Below are 20211 nucleotides of genomic sequence, written 5' to 3' on the forward strand. Positions count from 1 at the left end.
CCGCACATCTCTTCTCAGAGATAGCTACCATCGCCCTAGCTGGTTTATTTCCATTTCCGGTTGTAAGCATATTTCAGTATTTTCCATTAATGAAATGAAGCATTATTTCCGCTGCATCTATGTGTTTATGGTTATTGCATCTCTGTATTTATGGTTATCTCTGTAATCTATTGCGTTCCTATTTAAATCCGGATCAAAGAGACCCATATGTCATACAAAGAGTCATGTAAAGTTGAAGAGTCTAATAAGTCAAACAGTCTTGAGGAAAGTCGAACAATCACAAGGGCCAATTTTGCCCTTGGCTATAAATACCCCCTCATTTGTACATGCAAAGGTCTTTTCACCTTAGCTCCTCCCCACATAGCCTTGAAAGTTTGTAGTCATTCTTTGAGGAGCGAACAGTGGCTCCAATGCCCCTTTCACGGGGTTAATGATGTATGGTGTACCGATGTGTCTTAGAACTTTCGCTTAATTCAGAAGCCCGATAACAAGCTAGCACATTTTCGCACATGTATTATAATTGTTGTAAGAACTAACCTTGAACGCTTGTAATGCATGTTACTTTAACCTGTGTTAAAACAATTGAACTCTTTCGGTTGCTCTAATGCATATATTGATGAAAATGTGTTGTATAAGTTGTTAACGTTGTCATATCCACGTGGGTTGCATCACCAGACATCGGACAGAACCTTTCACATAAACTTGTTATAACGTGGTTGCTCTAATGCATATATTTATGAAAATGTGTTGTATAAGTTGTTAACGTTGTCATATCCACGTGGGTTGCATCACCAGACATCGGACAGAACCTTTCACATAAATTTGTTATAACGATCATTGCACTCGCCTGGGCTTCTCTGGTGGGTGTTGTATGTGCTATCTTCACATGTGTGTTGTGACTACCGCATCCATGTGAACTGCTCCTCCGGAAGTTGTGCATGTCATGTGTTGTGTGTCTCTGACAGATTTGGGACTTTTTCTCCATCGACTAAAGACTCACTTCCATCCTCTCTCTCTGTGATGAAAAAACTGACACAAGTAACACTATCATTCACCAAGCACCTGAACCTCAAAGACAAAGTAGACCACTCTCTCGTGCTGGCAAGCAAGAGCTAAGACAAACATTTAAGATAATGGCAACCAGACCATCATACCAGATGGGACTCGCTGTTTGGTCTAGTTGGGACTTCATACCAGGGAGATCCCCTGAATCTTGGTAGGTCCAGCACCGTCAACAAATTCATTTTCATTTGTAATGTTTAACTAATGGAGTTTTAAACTAATACCATTTGTAAGAAGTTAGGAAGAATTTTGAGTATTTTTATGATAATTAAAGTAAACCAATGTTAGCAAATTACAATAGATACTTTATCTTCTCTTTTCTTGTATTTTTAATCATTGAGAAGTATAAGATGAATCCACCTCATTGACTTGTTTGATTCATGTAACTTACACAAATTATTAACATAGATATTGTGAACAAGCCATATAAAATCCACATAAAATTGGAGTTATGTTTTAAAGACAATGAATCATCATTGAACAATCTTATGGACCTATACATGTGCTCGAGATGTCAAACTCATCACTTATCTATATTTAAATAACAATAACCCAAGATGGCAGCCATAACAACAAAAAAGTATGCCATGGTGACAAGTAGCATTTGGTACACAATTACTTGGATTGTGAAGAGGACAACTCTTAGCTTATGTTTCCATGTCTTCACCAATGTAATCACTTGTAAACAATTCAAAGACAATCAAGTTTCATACACTTTTCTTTTTAAAATTGAATTCCACAATAGGCTAATTTCACATTACAACAAAATGATAATAATTTGATTAACTTTCACAAGTAATTTTAATTAGCTTTAATAATTTATAAAATCAAGAAACACTCATAAACCTTGAACTTAAATTGCATGACTAGAGCTACTTCTCACATATCAAAATAACCTAAAACCCAATATAGGCTTGGTTTCCTTACCTAAATTACATTTTCTTTCACATGTTTTAGATTTTTTAACCTATTAACATGTTTAGGATCATTTTAGCTTATAGTTTAATGCCCAAATCACATTTACTTTAATCTTTATTAATATCTATATAAAGTATAATACATATATGGTAAAACACTCAACTTTTAAAAATGGCTCCAAAAACTACTTTTATTAAGTTAAAATATTTTGTATGTATTTGGTATTTTTATGATGTATTAAATATCTCGTGTTTTTTTTAATATAGTTAAATTAACATTAATAAAAATAAATGTTACAATTGGATGAAAACACACCCATGTTAAAAAAAAAAAAAAAAAAAATTCTTTTATTTTTCAAAATAAATTTTAATTCTAAATCTTTTAAAAAATTAATATATTTTTTTAAATTATATATATGCGATGACCCCGGGAAAATGTAATTATTTAAAGTTACTACGATAAAAGACTGAATTAAAATGACATTGGAAGACTTCTTTTCTTTTAAGAGTATTCTTTTAATTTTACATGTGCATTAAAATGTCTTAACAAGGAATACTCATGAGAGTATTGGCAACTACCGGGAGGGAGTTGGCAAAGGAAGTCAGTTATTGAAACTGACTTTAACCACCTTCCCTAACTGGAAAAGTTTCTAGGGAAAAAGGGGGGGGGGGGGGGGGGGGGGGAGAATGGAAAAAAATCTGTGCTGTAGAGACAGGCAGAGAAAGAAGCCAAAAAAAAAGACTAAGTCTGGTAAGGACCAGATAGTCGAGCACAAAGGTGCAGTCTTGCTGAGGATAGTGATCTGGCAAGGGAAAGCTTGGGGGGAGACTTTGGTCCCGAAGGACGAGTCTCATGGATGGGTGGTAAAATGGATCTGCACAGATTCTGCGGATGATTTACTGAGGTGACTAAAAGGCTAGGAGCGACCAGGTAAGTAGACTGGAACCCTTGACCTCAATAAAAATATGACTGCAAGATATCTTTACTTATTGTAAGGTTATTTGTAATCGTTTGCAAGTTAACTGTAATTAATTGCAAGATTATCCGGAATTGTTTGCAAGTTATCTATGGTTGTTTACAAGCATCTGCAAGCTGTCTGCAAGTGGTCTGAATTAACTGGTCACTAGAAAGGTCGCAAAGACCCTAATAAGATTGTAAGAGAAGGACTGCATACATGGAAACCGAATCGGGAACTGTGTTCCTTGTACCCGGGCAGGGGGCCAGGGTAAGAGACGGTGCGGAAAGGGACTCGAGCTGTAAGTGTACAGTCTCCCTGTTATCACCGCAGATAAAAACAAAATATTAGACTGCAGAACTATTCTGGCTGTAACTTAATTCTCGAACTATATACCTGTGTAACCTGGGAGTGGGTCTTCGACAGGGAAAAGGGAGGTTATAGACACGAACTTAGTGGAATAGCCTAAAAGAATTATAGCCAGCCTAGTGCGTAAAAAGACCAAAATAGACCCGGAGATTGCAGCTGGCTCTGGCTCTAAGAATAATCATGGAGAGGATGGCAGCCTGTAGCCGTAGGTGGTGAAACCCCAAAGGGTCGATGAATGGGGATTTATAGGAAAAATGTAACCCTTAGGGCTGGATGAAAGCCGCGGCACAGGACCCTGCCGCCACAATAACTGAACCAATTACCAACAAAAATTGTGAATGTCTGCAGACAACTATGGAACGAAATGGAGCTATAAATTGAAATGCATTATTCAAAGGAAACCTCGAAATCAAACTGAGCAAATCTCAGCTAATAACAGACATCATAATCCTTACAGAAGTGTTAGACTCTCTCATAAAACAATAATAAATCCAAACATAAATTAATTAATTAAATATTCCAAGTTAGGAATTTGTGCCTAACTCTTGGGTTGTTCCTCTAAGATAGGAGTTAGTTTAGGTAACTCCTATATTGGTGTGTCTGGTGAGAAATTATCTCAACCAAAGGTGTCCAAGATAGCACGCACTATCTTGAGACCAATATCTCTCATCTATTTATTTGTAACACTATTTCAATTATTTTGATGAAGAATGAGAGTGTGAGAGAATACATGAGGCTTCAGCCTTTTTCCGCCAATATTGTGTCTCTGGTTTTTATGTGTATTTTTCTGTAATATGTCTGAGTTAATCTCATTCTTCATCATGTGGTATCGGAGCTGATCCAGGTATGAAGTTTCGAAACTCGACACAAAACGAGAGAAATTCTGGTGGAATTTGGGGCTTCCAAAATCTAGTTAAGTCATTGGGATCGATGTCCGAAGGTATTATTAAAACATACCGGCGGGGGATTTGGAAGAATTCGGGACCGGGCTGATGAAGGAAACAGAAACTTTAAAGGATCCGGCGACCCGGGCAGTAAAGTCTTGGCAGAAAGAAGAAATCGTCCGTACAGAAGAAGGCGGGTCGAGGGTTTCAATTTTTTATAATAAAAAAATGAATTTTAGATTTTTAAAAAATCTAAAATCAACCAAAGTCGTGTATTAAAAAAAAAGGTGTATAATTTATGAAAGAGTGTGGGTTTGGAGTGATAAGTTTTTTAGGGAGACGTGATTTTTTGAGAGGCTTGAAGTGATTTTATTGAGCAATAAGGGGAATTATGTATATATTTTTTAAAACGTAGCATATTAAAAATCAAGGGATCTTTTTTGTAATGGAGGGATAAGGTGTGTTTTTATTTTTGAGTGATAAGTGAGTGAAATAATAAGGTATATTTTTTAAATGAGTGATTTTTAGGAGAGATAAGGAGTGGATAAAATCATTTATTTGTAATGGAGAAATAAGGCTAATATTTTGTAATTTTGGAGTTATAAGAGAGAAGTGAATATTTTTATTTCTGGAAGGTTGGGGCAGTTTTTTGAAGACAAAAGTTTGCAAGTGTGACATTCTCATTGCTTGAGAAGGTGAAGGTTGATGTAATTCACTATTTAATAAAAACATTTTTTTGTGGTGTTTGTGTCCTAGATCCGCCCGAAATTGAATAAGGGGATCTAAGGTACACTATGTGTGTTTGATGGCGCATGTGTTTTATGGCTTCATGTTGTTGCTTATGATTTGTGTCTAGTTTTGACACATAAATGATCGCATTTACCACACACATAAAGTTCAATACAAGAAAGCACAACACATGTAACGAAGTAGATCCCCTTATTCAATTTCGGGCGGATCTAGGACACAAACACCACAAAAAAATGTTTTTATTAAATAGTGAATTACATCAACCTTCACTTTCTCAAGCAATGAGAATGTCACACTTGCAAACTTTTGTCTTCAAAAAACTGCCCCAACCTTCTAGAAATAAAAATATTCACTTCTCTCTTATAACTCCAAAATTACAAAATATTAGCCTTATTTCTCCATTACAAATAAATGATTTTATCCACTCCTTATCTCTCCTAAAAATCACTCATTTAAAAAATATACCTTATTATTTCACTCGCTTATCACTCAAAAATAAAAACACACCTTATCCCTCCATTACAAAAAAGATCCCTTGATTTTTAATATGCTACGTTTTAAAAAATATATACATAATTCCCCTTATTGCTCAATAAAATCACTTCAAGCCTCTCAAAAAATCACGTCTCCCTAAAAAACTTATCACTCCAAACCCACACTCTTTCATAAATTATACACCCTTTTTTTTTTTAATACGTTTTGATTTGATCGACAATGTTCGACACCCTTTCTTTAAGCAGACTCTATTGAATGTACGAATTTTAATTCTAAAGCAAATAAGAAACAAGTTCACAATCGTCATCAAGCGAGCATGGTTATTCATTCAAGTGTGCGTTCACACAAACGCAATCGTCATCAAGCGAGCGTGTCAGTCAAAGCAAGCCTGTCATTTAAGTAAAGTGAAACAAAATCAAGTGCACGACATCTACAACAAGAGAGCCTGATTTCAAGTGAGCAAGTTCAGATGGCGCAACATATTCAGTTGATAAACATTCTTCACAGGTTGATCATCTCCAGTGATGAAGACATGGTGCATGTCAGCAAAGAAACTCTTGCTGATATTTCACGGCATCTACAAAAAACACATGAAACCATTGAGTTTCTTCAACTTGAGTCCCAACTTCAAAGGAATGAATTGCAAGAAAAGGGTGATACTTTCAAGTCTTTGCACCATCCAGATGATAAATCATTCATCCCAACAACTTCAAGTGTCGAAGTTGTTCATGATAAAATTCAAATTTCTTCCAAAGCCATCATCAAGCCCTGGGAAGAAATTCAAAATAACAAGAATAGACGTGGCTTAGGATATGTCCCTGATGACACCAACTTACAAATCCCAGATTATTCCAAGCCAATTAAGTTTGTGAGTGCAGGATTTCTTGAACCACTCACCTCAGCAGGTTCTGAGAAAGTTGTAGACAAACGAAATTGCATGCAATCTAAAGTTCAAGTCCAACCGAAGTGTTCTCATTGTCAAAGAGCCGGTCATATGGAAGATCAGTGTTATGATCTTCATCCGTGTTGCCATTGTGGCAAGCCCAATCATTCCTCAGCAAAATGTCGCAACCACCAAAACTCAGGCAGATTGAAGATACATTATGACTGGATTGATCCTTGGGAATGGTCATCCACAGTCAAACGGTTGTCTCAGTTCTACAACCAACTTCAATCTTACATAGTGCAGCCAGCAGTGAACAGATGTTGGTATTCTCATGCAGTTGAATGAGGGAGTACAACAGTGAAACTCTCCTACACCTGAAGGGGGGGAGTTCAAATATATTTTGGAGCAGATTGTCTCTCCTTTCAGCTGACAAAGGGGGGGAAATGTCAATGAAATTGACAAGTGGTTGTCAGACTGAAAGTCTCGACAACATCAGCAAAGTAGCCAGTGGGCATCTTCATCAGCCAGTGGGCATTTGTCATCAGCAGTGAGCATCAAGCAAATTCGCTAGTGGGCGATCGACAGCCAAAGCAGCAGTGAGCAGCTTTCATCATAGCAAAAGCAACATTGAGTTGTTTTTCGACATCTTCAGCCAGTGGGCAATCATCATCAAATTGTGTCAGTGGACACCGGATGCCGTTTTCAAGCAAAGGACAGTTGGATCCTTTTGCGGCTTGGCACATGATAGAGTTGTCAAGCAACATTCAGAGATGAATCAGGCATGCAGCTGATTCATGTTCTCTTCAGATTTGAGTTTTTTCCAGCATCCAGTTTTTGGCGGTTTTTTCAGGCAATGACTTTGAGGATCAACACGAGAACTTGGAAGATGGTTTTTGTTCTTATTTTTGGATTTATCATTGAGGGGGGGAATGTTAGACTCTCTCATAAAACAATAATAAATCCAAACATAAATTAATTAATTAAATATTCCAAGTTAGGAATTTGTGCCTAACTCTTGGGTTGTTCCTCTAAGATAGGAGTTAGTTTATGTAACTCCTATATTGGTGTGTCTGGTGAGAAATTATCTCAACCAAAGGTGTCCAAGATAGCACGCACTATCTTGAGACCAATATCTCTCATCTATTTATTTGTAACACTATTTCAATTATTTTGATGAAGAATGAGAGTGTGAGAGAATACATGAGGCTTCAACCTTTTTCCGCCAATATTGTGTCTCTGGTTTTTATGTGTATTTTTCTGTAATATGTTTGAGTTAATCTCATTCTTCATCAAGAAGACGGAACATACCATATAGCAAAACATTGAAGAATATTTCTGACCTGTGACTTGCCAGACGATATTTAAACTATGAAAATAAAACAAGGAGAAGTCGGGAATACAACCGAGACAGTGGACTTATCAGACGAGAAATTATAAATGAATACTATTAACGGTAACAAGAACCATGATAACGCGGACATGCATATATATGTAAACTTGAAAAGTTACAAACACCAAGGGAAAACAATATGTTACCGAGCCGCGAGTGAACAGCCAAATCTTGCAGTACCTGGGTCGATATAATCCATAACCTTTCTTCAAAAAAAACAAAAAAAAATATTCAATAACCAATGCGGTAACAAAAAAAGAGATTCATAAATATTAAGCCATGGCCGCGAGTCTACATTAACTGTTCAGGAGAAATAAAAACTGGGTCCGGCCCAAACAATAGTAACCACAGGCTTTAAGCCAGAAACCGGTTCTAAATGTATACAATTAATGTAACAATCCAGTTCACAGATATATCAACATTCATTTACAGTCGGCAACTTAACTTTCCAACGCAGAACTTTTGGGAACCTTACGGTTCCACCGTAACCCATATCCCGTAGTCGGGAGAAATAGGTAATGAGCGGACTGTGGCGAGCCAGTACCTTCTGCAACCAACCATAAACAAAACAATAAGGTCGCCACGGCTAGACTCGAGAGAAGAACGGTTAACCAGATCGACGTAATACATAAACGATGGAGGGACGTACCTGAGGGATGGCCGAGTCACTCTGGTGCTGGAAGGAGACCCTGCATCTCCTGGCCGAACTCGGGAACAAGCCCAGCTGCAACCACAAACAATACCGCCTTAAGAAAACTGTAACACGAAAGGCATAACAGAATTAACCCAAAAACTCAATATAAATAGAAGGCGCCGAGACTGTAACCTTACCCGGGCTCTGCAGCGGAAGGTAAATATAGCTTGTAGTATGGACGCTCGGCGGATCTGCGTTAGCTCGGCGGAGAAGGAGATCACTCGGCGGAGGGGGACTGAACCAAACTCGGGCAGCGGCGAATGGGGCCGTGAACGTCGGGACGCCGAGTTTTACCAGTTCCGAACGATCGAGAAGGGGCCATCATCGAGATTGGAGCCGGAGGGCCTCCTACCCTCGGATGCATACCAAAGCATCCAAACCATTGATCTGAGCGGTAAAACTTAGGCGGCAAACTTTGACACCCTCCCATCACGTGATCGGGCCGGCGATAGTAAATGCAGCGCCCAAATGGTTACAGCTAAAGGCGCCAGCACAGCATCAGGGCAGGACGGCCTCGGGTTGCTAATTCCGGTAACGGAAATATGCAAGGCGCCAACCCCAAACGTAAGCCGAAGTCCATGCACGGTGGCCGGAAAACAGAGAATGCCATAAACCATATGGATATCACTCGCCGCATCATATCCATTCAAAACATATGTGAACCAAATGAAATCCGTGATAATGTAAATTATATTATCGCATGGTAAGTGAGATCAATGTAAATATATTATCGAATGGTAAGAGTACGTCGGTAATATTAAAAAAAATATATATGTGTGTGCGGGATGTGACAAATTGGTATCAGAGCAGAGGTACCCATACTGTGACCTCTGGGACGTGATTAACATGTTAAAATTTGGAAGGCAATCATATTATTGATTTTTTTTTTCTCTTTTCTTTAAGTAACAAAATTGTGCAAGGTAACTCACAGTGTCAAATGTTCCCTGATTTTAGACCAAACCAGACCAGACAAAAGGAGAAGAAAAGAGCAACAGAAGGCACTAAATAGTAACAGTCAACATGCAGAGAGCTAGCAGCGCACCGCACAGATCCACATCAGATCAAGGACTTGCAACAAATCCTAGAGACAACCCAGAGTTGTGGGTACAGCTTGGTGAGGAGACACGTAGCACGAACCTGGCCATACTAGAAACAGTCCAGGAACTGAAAAATGAGATGGCTCGGTTGCGGGAGGATAATGCACGATTGACGATGGAGCAAGAAAGGATTTTAAAAAGTTTGTCTGACAAACAGAACCCGCCCCTAGCCAATCCCAGCACAGAACAACAGAGAATGACGGAGGAGCAACGTTACCAAGCAGAACCCGAAAAATCGGAAGAAGGAGAGGATCAATCCGATAATGCATCCGAACAGCAGACCTCAAAACGTCAAAGGGTGGAATTACAGGGAGAATTCTGGAAAATTAAACCCCCACTATACGATGGGGAACAAGAGGAAGCGTCTGAAACATGGCTAATTAATATGAACAAATATTTCCAGCTATATGAGTATGACCATAACTTAAAGGCACGATTGGCTATCTTTCAGTTGCAAGGAAAAGCAACCCTGCGGTGGGAGGAGGTTAAAATCGTCAAAGGGGTAAGCGAACGAACCATAACATGGGAAAAATTCCAGAAATATTTTAAAGAGAGATATTTGACAGAACGCTTTTATGATGAAAGGGCAAAGGAATTCCACGACCTGCGATTGGGACAGCAGACTATAGATGAGTTTATTAATCATTTCACCTCCTTGCTCCATTATGTGCCCTACCTTAAGGAAGAAAAAACCAAGGTGCAAAGATTTGTTAGTAGTTTACCCATGTATATGAGAGAAAGGATTGAATTTGACAATCCTAGAACCATGGATGAAGCTATTCGCAAGGCCAGAATCTGTTATCAGCAAAACAAACAGAAAGGGGACGTTTCCAACAAAAAATGGAGTGAGAAAAATAGTAAAGCTGCTAGAAACAGTAAAGGAGGCCGGGGCGGTGGAGTTAAAGGAAGCAGTAAAGGGCAGAACAGTAGAACAACACCGAGAGGTTCGTTCAGATCCAAGACAATCAGTGAAACCAGACTGGGTGAACAATCTGACAAGCTGAACAGCGAAGGAATAACCAGACCCCCAGTGCAGTGCTGGGGTTGTGGCGGACCGCACTACGTCAAGAACTGTCCGCAACGGAAGGGAACTGATCAGATATCCCAGATTCATGAGGCATCAACCGTTGGCGATGTGGGACGAAGTGTGCCAAGGATTAACGCAGCCCTGGACGATCGCCAGGCAGAGTACCAGCCCACCATGGTAGAATTTGAAGGTAAAATTTTAGACTTTTCTATCACTGTTCTAATTGATCCAGGAGCTACTTTAAGTTATATTAGCCCAAAGATAGTTGAACAGTGTAAATTACAACCTGAAAAATTCAGGAACCTTTGGCTGGTACAACTAGCTACAGGGGCTAAAAGGCGAGTAATGGCGAAAATTAATAACTGCCCCATAGTAATAGCAGGACAGCCAGTGGTAGCAGATCTGAACATGCTTCCACTTGGATCCTATGACGTCCTAATCGGGATGGATTGGCTAGAAAAGCATTGGGCATTAGTGAACTGCAAGACGAAAATCATACGATACAAGGATGATTCTGGAAAGGAACAAGAGATGCAAGGGATTAAACGACCAGTGCAGGTCCGGCCAATCACTGCATCCCAGCTAGCGAAATGCATCAGGAAAAGATGCCAAATATATGCTATTCAGGTGGGTTATGCAGAAACCAAGGATAAAACGGCCGCGCTGGACCACCTTCCGGTAATAAAAGAATTCGCGGATGTGTTTCCGGAAGAAATCCCTGGGTTACCCCCAAAAAGGGATATTGACTTCACCATTGAATTACTACCAGGGGCTGCCCCAGTTTCGCGGGCACCTTACAGAATGAGTGTACCCGAGCTAACCGAGTTGAAAATGCAATTACAAGAATTGCTAGATAAAAATTATATCCGTCCCAGTGTATCTCCATGGGGAGCTCCGGTGCTATTCGTCAGGAAGAAAGACGGAACCCTCCGAATGTGTATCGATTACCGACAGCTGAACAAGCTCACAATCAAAAACAAATATCCCTTACCTCGGATCGATGAGCTTTTTGATCAAGTCAAGGGGGCGACAGTGTTTTCTAAGATTGATCTGCGATCTGGTTACCATCAAATCAGAATTAAGGAAGAGGACATTGCTAAAACAGCTTTCAGAACCCGGTATGGACACTACGAATTTGTAGTGCTACCTTTCGGATTGACTAATGCACCCGCTACTTTCATGTGCTTAATGAACAGCGTGTTCCATCGATTTTTGGACAAATTTGTACTGATATTCATCGATGATATTTTGATTTATTCTCGTACCAAGGAGGAGCACGAGGAACACCTCCGGTTGGTACTGCAAACTCTTCGAGAGCATCAGTTGTATGCTAAACTCAGCAAGTGCGATTTCTACAAAGAGGAGATCCAATATTTATGCCATGTGATCACAAAGGAAGGGATTGCAGTGGACCCTGAGAAAATAAAGACCATAATGGATTGGCCCGTACCTAAGGAGGTGGCGGATATCAGGTCTTTCATGGGATTGGCTGGTTATTATAGAAGATTTGTGGAAGGCTTCTCAAGGGTGGCATACCCTATCACATCCTTGCAGAAGAAGGGAAGGACATTCAAATGGAATTCGGAATGTCAGCAAAGCTTTGAACGACTTAAGCATTTGCTCACTTCTGCTCCCATCTTGAGTATAGCTGATCCTGATAAGGATTATGTGGTATGTACCGATGCAAGTCGAGAAGGCGTGGGCGGTGTGTTAATGCAAGAGGGGAAAGTGATCGCCTATGAGTCGAGAAAGTTGAAGGAACATGAGCAGAAGTATTCTGCCTACGACTTGGAATTGGCAGCCGTCATACATGCACTCAAAATGTGGCGGCACTATCTTCTGGGAAGGAAATTTCTGTTGTTGACAGACCATCACAGCTTGACAAACTATTTCAGTCAGCCCACCCTGAATGCAAGGCAAGCCCGTTGGGCAGATTTCTTAAGTGGATTCGATTTCGACATTAAACATCTGAAAGGAAAGGAGAACCGCGTGGCTGACGCACTGAGTCGAAAGGTACAATGTTTATATGAAGTTACGCTCAGTAAATGGAAGAATCCCTTGCAAGAAATGATAAAAACAGCAGCAGACCAAGATGCAGAATATCAGCAAATGAAGCAGCAAATACCACTTTCCAGCAAGGAAGGTCAGCAGGGGTATGAAGTAAGTGAGGATGGAATGCTGCTTTACAAAAAAAGGTTGTTGGTACCTAACGACAACAGTCTTAAAAATCTGATTTTGGATGAATTTCATACCAGCCACTACGCAGGTCATCCCGGATACCAGAAGATGCTTACTGCACTTCGAGGGGAATACTATTGGCCTGGAATGAAAAAGCATGTGGCTGAATATTTAGCGCGATGTTTGGAGTGTCAGCAGATCAAGGCAGCGTTATAATGTAAATTATATTATCGCATGATAAGTGAGATCAATGTAAATATATTATTGAATGGTAAGAGTAGGTCGGTAATATTAAAAGAAAATTATGTGTGTGCGGGTATGTGACAAAATATATATATATATATATAATAAAATTATTATGTAATATACCTTTAATAAAATTTAATAAATTAAAATAAAAAATAATCCAAATAAAATTCAATGTAATAGTGTAATCAGATTTAATACAGTAAAATATATCTAATCAAATTCAATGTGATAACGTACATTTTTCAGTTTTAGCATTATAAAACAAATAATATTCAATATATTAAATTATGTGTAATTATTTTATGTTTTTTAAATGCCTTTAAAATTGTAGCAACATTATAAATCAAGTTTAACAAAAGTGTAGAATTTGTAGCAACATTATAAATCAAGTTTAACAAAGTGTAGAATTTGGAGCAACATTATAAATCAAGTTTAACCAATTGTAGAATAAGTATTCAAATACTTCTAGATTATAGAAATACAATAAACTAATTTTTACCAACCAAGATTATAAATTATAATCAATTATATATATATATATAATATTAAACAACCAAGATTATAAATTATAATCAATTATTTATATATATATATATATATATAAAAGATATTAAACGGTGTAAAATTTTAACTTATTAAATAATTATTATAATAAATTATATAATCAATTTTATAATTTTTTAAAATATGATATATATATATATATATGATATTAAACCGTGTAAGATTCAAAATACTTTTAACAAAATAAGATAATCATATAAGATTCTTAATTTATTGAACTGTGTACTATTCTCAACTTTTTAAAGTTATTTAAAAAGTTACAAAATTAATAATCAATTTTATAGTTTTTAAAATACTTTTAACAAAATAAAATAAGATATTAAACACAAGATTCTTAACTTCTTAAATAATTTTATATTTTGATAAAATTATATATTAAGTTTAACAAAGTGGCTCTTATTTTGAAATACTTTTGGATCAAGTTTAATAAAAGCGAATGAGTCATTGCATTTTTTTTTATCAAGTTTGATAAAAGAGAATGAGCCAGTGCATTTTTCAAGTCTAAATTTAATAAAATAAATACTTTTTAGATAAAGTTTAATAAAAGACAAGGAGTCATTGCATTTTTCTGAAGTCTAAATTTAATAAAAAAAATTACTTTTTTGATAAAAAATACTTTTTTTATCAAATTCAGTAATTGTTTTGATGATAAATCTCATTTTGATGATAAATCTCTATTCGGACATTTTTCTGAAGTCTAAATTTAATAAAAAAAATTACTTTTTTGATAAAAAATACTTTTTTTATCAAATTCAGTAATTGTTTTGATGATAAATCTCTATTCGGATTTGAAAGGTTGATAAATATATTTATTTGAAAGGTTGATAAATATAATTATCAAATTCAGTAATTGTTTTGATGATAAATCTCTATTCGGATTTGAAAGGTTGATAAATATAATTATTTGAAAGGTTGATAAATATAATTATTACTGTGAGTACTCTGAGATTCAACTTATAATTTTATTTTTATTTTTTTTAATTTGCTGTTGCATTTTTGAATCATAATTTTATTTTTATTTTTTTTAATTTGCTGTTGCATTTTTGAATCGAAATGTTTTTTTTATGGTTTGGTTTATCTTCGAAACACCATCAAATTCATATAATTTAGTTTTTTTCTTAATGATGAAGTTTATTTTCAAAACACTGTTCAGATTCATATGGTTTGGTTTTTTTTTATGGTGAAATTTATTGGTTTGGTTTTTTTTATGGTGAAATTTATTTTCAAAACACTGTTCAGATTCATATGTTATTTTTTATGGTGAAATTTATTTTCAAAACACTGTTCAGATTCATATGGTTTGGTTTCTTTTTTATGGTGAAATTTCAGATTCATGGTCCTCATAAAATTTGAACATTTGAACAGTGCAAAATTTGATGATGGTTTAGATTTTTTTTATGGTGAAATTTATCTTCGAAACACTGTTCAGATTCATGGTCCTCATAAAATTTGAACAGTGCAAAATTTGAAGATAAAATGATGTGTATTTGAATCCTTGGTGGCTTTAGCCTTGATGCCCCAATTGAAGATAAAATGATGTGTATTTAAATGGCTTTTGGCAGAATAGCAGAGCCTCTAGCACTCGTGAGAATTGGATAGGATAGCAGTCTCTTTTTAGGGATAGTGAGAATTGGCCTGGCAAATAGATAAGAGAGGAGTCGCCTACCGATGGAATCCAACGTTGACTCTTAAACCACAAAAAGTAATTAAATGATGGAAAACACAGAACTAGTCCTAAATAAACAGAATAGGGCAATATATGTTATAGATTGTGTCCATATTAAATTTTGGGGTATAACCAAACAGAATGTTCAAGCTGTCATAAATTGATAACAATGGGCTCAACTCAAACCCTATGCCTTCATAAAATTAATGAAGAATTCATAAACGAAGATTCCTATTAGGGCTTCCCACCCGTGAATTACAGAAAAGGCACTCTTATAAAATTAAGACATCTTAGGAATATCCAACAAAGAATAGTCCAAAACCTCTGTTGCGGCTCATACAAAATATCTACTAACTCGGTGGAACGCAGGCACCTGGCATTGAAAACGCCCCTCGTTAATATTCTTCACAAAATTCTTACTATTGCTGTTTTTAGCCAGACAGACTAGTACCAAGAAATAGAAGAGAAAGATGGACAGACTACAAAGCGTTCAACCAGCGGTTGGACGGTGCAGCCCTAACCAGTGGATTGATATATAGTAGCATTTGACACAACACCTGGAATTATATCAAAATGCCACAAAGAAAAAGACTATAGTGTGGATTAAAATGTTTTGTCGTGCAGCCCTAACCAGTGGATTGATATATTGTAGCATTTGACGCAACACCTGGAATTAGATCAAAATGCCACCAAGAAGTCGTCTTTAATGTGGATTACAATATTTTGTCGACTGTCACGACTCAAATTGGAACAGTGGTGAATGGACAATACTCTTTCATGATCAGAGCTTTAAAATTGATCTTGGTAGTTCTATTAAAGATCTCAATGATCTACTATCTCCGGCAAATGTTTCAAACTCAAAGTGTGTTCAAAACACCTCAAAGTGTGTTCAAAACACCGACGTATACATGAAAGGTTAGTTCCTCTAAACCATTTATTAGATCATCTAGCAAAAAATGTGATCATTCACAGTTTTAACTCCACTAAGTGGATCATTCTCGTACTTGCAAATAGGAAACCATTTATTAGATCATCTAGCTAAAAATGTGATCATTCACAGCTTTAACTCCACTAAGTGGATCATTCTCGTACTTGCAAATACATGAGAAAAAAATTCAAAGACACAGGAAAATAACTTTCCATTAATTCCGAGTGTTCAGGGTTGAAAGGCCTATGCAAATTATACAATATTTATATGCGAAAATCATACGCCAACGTATACATGAAAAGTTAGTTCCTCTAAACCATTTATTAGAGCAAAAAATGCGATCATTCACAGCTTTAACTCCACTAAGTGGATCATTCTCGTACTTGCAAATAGGCAACCTCTGGAGCAACAACAAATCATGAAAAAGGAATTCAAAAACACAGGATAATAACTTTCCATTAATTCCGTGTTTTCAGTGTTGGAAAGCCTCTGCAAATTATACAATATCTATATGCGAAAATTATAATCAAATCATCTGAACTCATAAAAAAACTGCCCTTTGAAGCTTTGAAATCGATTCTGGTAATTCTTCTAAAACTGCCCTATACAATATCTATATGCGAAAATTATAATCAAATCATCTGAACTCATAAAAAAACTGCCCTTTGAAGCTTTGAAATCGATTCTGGTAATTCTTCTAAAACTGCCCTTTGAAGCTTTGAAATTGATTCCGGTAATTCCTCTATTAAAAATCTTAGTGATCCAATATCTCTAGCAATTGTTTCAAACTCGAACAGTGATCTAATTTGAACACCAATGTATATATGAAAGTGTGAGTTCCTCCAAACCATTTATTTGATCACCTAGGTTTGGAAGGCATCTGCAAATTATACAATATTTATTGGTGAAAATCATAATCAAATCATCTGAACTCGTAAAACTGCACTTTGAAACTTTGAAATTGATCTTGGTAGTTTATCTGTTAAAGATCTTAGTGATCCAATATCTCTGGCAATTGTCTCAAACTCGAACAGTGATCGAACTTGAACACCGCTGTATATTTGAAAGAGAGAGTTCTTGCCAACCATTTACTTGATCACCTCACTATTAACAGTTTCTCAACTCCACAATGACGATCAATTTTGTACTTCCAAAAAGGCAAATTCTAGAGTAACAATGGATCACTAGAGAGGAATTTAAGAACATGAAGAACTAATTTTCCATTAGTTCCGCATGTTCAAGATTGTAACGCACCTGCAAATCATACAATTTATATGTGAGAATCATGATCAAATCATTCGAACTCATAAAACGTGACCAGAAATGGATTCAAATATTTAAATAGAGCAGAGAAAATGAACAAGGGACTACATATGTGAAGCAAACTTGCCTCATATTTCAACCCTAGGTCCGTAACCTGAATTAATAAGTAGGTAATAAATGTTCATAACCAAATATTCTAACTCATGACTTTAACTCAAGTGTCTAAACTGCTTTACCTTTTGAGACATTAAATTCAAGTACCTCAACTCCTTAACCTTGTACACATTGGAAAAAGGATGATGCACAGCCATTCGCAAAAAACAACTAAATTCTCAAATGTTTTATTACATATTCCTCTCTTTTATTAAAGTTTCCATGTTAAAGACTTCTCAATAAATTACACATACTTGCAGCATATACAATGGATCGTTAAATTCAATAGACCAAATGCCTTTGATCTATTGAATGCCCTGCATGTAATTACCAAAGTAATCAAATTGAATGAATCAGTCATGAGAAATGAGGTATATCTAACATACACTGTATGAATAAAATCCGGTTTTTTTTTTTTTTGAGGTGAACATATTTATTACCTTTTCCCAAAAACAACTTTTCAATTTGACTTGCATTTGTTATTCTGAATCTTATTTCCTAGGCGTCTTGGCAACCGATTTTCATATACCCTTGCAATAATGTTTGTGTTTTTAGTGACAGGTGCTCTGCGTCTTTGGTGACAAGTGCTCTTTTTATTAGCATATCTATATTGGAATCTTCCACAAATAAGCAGATGTCAAGAAATGGATATTTCATTATCTCAAGAAGAAGATAGTAGATGATGAGGTAGTATTCCATTTATTTTCGCTATATGATAAGCTTTATGTATGTCTTTTTTGCAATGTATAACTGCCGCTGGCATGATGAAAAGTTTTGGAATTCCATCATATATCTTTACTATCTTGTTCCATTTGACTAGAATCCATGTGTTCATCTATGTCACTTGTCTTATTGTACATTTTATTTTTGATAGAAATCACTGCTTTGGCATAGGGAAGGCATCTTATAGCAAAGGCTTTTGTGTACATTCTGCACCCTTTACGCACATCTCTGTCCCATACAGTGATAGCACCCTCACTTTTCTTGCATTGTGTATATCCCTTGGCAAAAGCTGCTCAAGCGGATTTCTGTGGAAAACATTGCCGATATAAATTTAAATAGGACAAGGAGGTCTACACATGAGGAACAACTGTTTTTTGCTTAAATTTAATGGGACAAAGAGGCCTAGACAGAGGAATTGCAGAGAGAGCTACAGCATAAATACAAAGGGGTCTGGAGAAAGGAATGCAAAGAGAATTACGGCATCCGCTGGAAGAGATGTTTACCTCATATGTAATGTTGTTAAAATAATATGATGCAAGAACAGATAGGTCCGACGTGACCATGGTATATCTTCTTTATCTTTTTTATGCTAAATAAATCAAAATTAAAAATTAAGTTAGACATAAGAACTTTTAACATCCATTGCTATAGAAAGAATCAAAACCCTGCTGCATAAAATGCTAGTAAAATATACTGAAAAGCAATACAAAGAAAAAAACCAATAAAACATACCCTAGATCTATCTTAACCTTGTATTTTGTATCCATTTTCATAGATCAGGGTTAAGAAAGATATGTAAGATTAAATATTGAAACTCGCCTGATAAATTTGGGAGAATCAATTTGAGAACAGGCCGTGATAGTGGCTTCCACTATCAACACTGCCGCTCTTATTAGTATATCTTCCATGCCTTCCATCAGTACGGACACCGTTTGAATGCTGGAAGAGGAGCAGGGCATCCTTTGCGTTACAATAGTTGGAACACCATAAGAGAAGGAAGTGGAGGCATGAGGAAGCGATGGAGGGTTTTGGAGGTCATGCGGGATGAGATTGAATTCTAGGGTTTCCACTGTCAGTGAAGCGGTGGTATTGCCATTAGCTTTAGCAATAGCAGAAGAAGACAGCATCTTAACAAGCATTTGCAACAACAAATATACGGGTACTGTCCTCTGAAAAGAGGAAACTGCAGCTACTTCTTTTATTTTCCATGGTTCATGACCGAAAATCTAGAACCTCACTATGGGTGCTGCCTCTCATTGAAAACTTGAACGCACTGTGGATGAAGGGCTGCACTCGGTGCAACTTCTCACATTAACCTCTTTTATGATAGAACTATTCCATTGTAAGTTTGAAGATTTGGTAATCTCACATCCTAATGAAAGATTTCACGAGTTAGGTCAAATTACTTTGGGCCACTTCTGTTAAATCAACCAAGCTTTATTCGCCTCTATTTTATTTAAATATTCTGTATGTCACATCGACATAGCTGTAATGCACTCGCTCCATTTTACTTACAGTTTTTACATGTAAAGATTTCACAAGTTAGGTCAAATTACTTTGGGCCACTGGACTGTTAAATCAACCAAGCTTTATTCACCTCTATTTTATTTAGATATTCTGTATGTCACATCAACATAGCTGTATCGCACTCGCTCCATTTTAGTTACAGATATTTTTTTTTACATGTCGGTTCATCACGCCTGCAAAAATACTTCTGGTTAAAGTCACATACCTCCCTCTGGAAGATTCCATATTAGGTTCGATGTCATTTAAAGCAGAGCAATAAGTTCAAATAGGTTCCAATGCTTTTATTTTTTAATTCATTAAATAAATAAAATTATTATTTAAATAAAACTTTGTCGCAAAGTAAGTGAGGCCATTTCTGTGTAACACTGAAGTCAAAAGTGAAATTTTATTTTCAGAGAAAAAGTGAAAAGTGAACTCGAGATATCATTTATCT

General features: G+C 36.5%; 1 pseudogene; it reads right to left on the bottom strand.

Annotated features, from left to right (window-relative positions):
* Window positions 1–16840: 16840 nt before the first annotated feature.
* Window positions 16841–19819, bottom strand: LOC149255093 (uncharacterized; annotated as a pseudogene).
* Window positions 19820–20211: the final 392 nt, after the last annotated feature.

The sequence above is a fragment of the Pinus tabuliformis genome, chromosome 7, assembly GCF_031772625.1.
Source record: "Pinus tabuliformis cultivar Carrire ecotype Pingquan chromosome 7, CPIR1, whole genome shotgun sequence".
Classification (NCBI taxonomy): Eukaryota; Viridiplantae; Streptophyta; class Pinopsida; order Pinales; family Pinaceae; genus Pinus; species Pinus tabuliformis.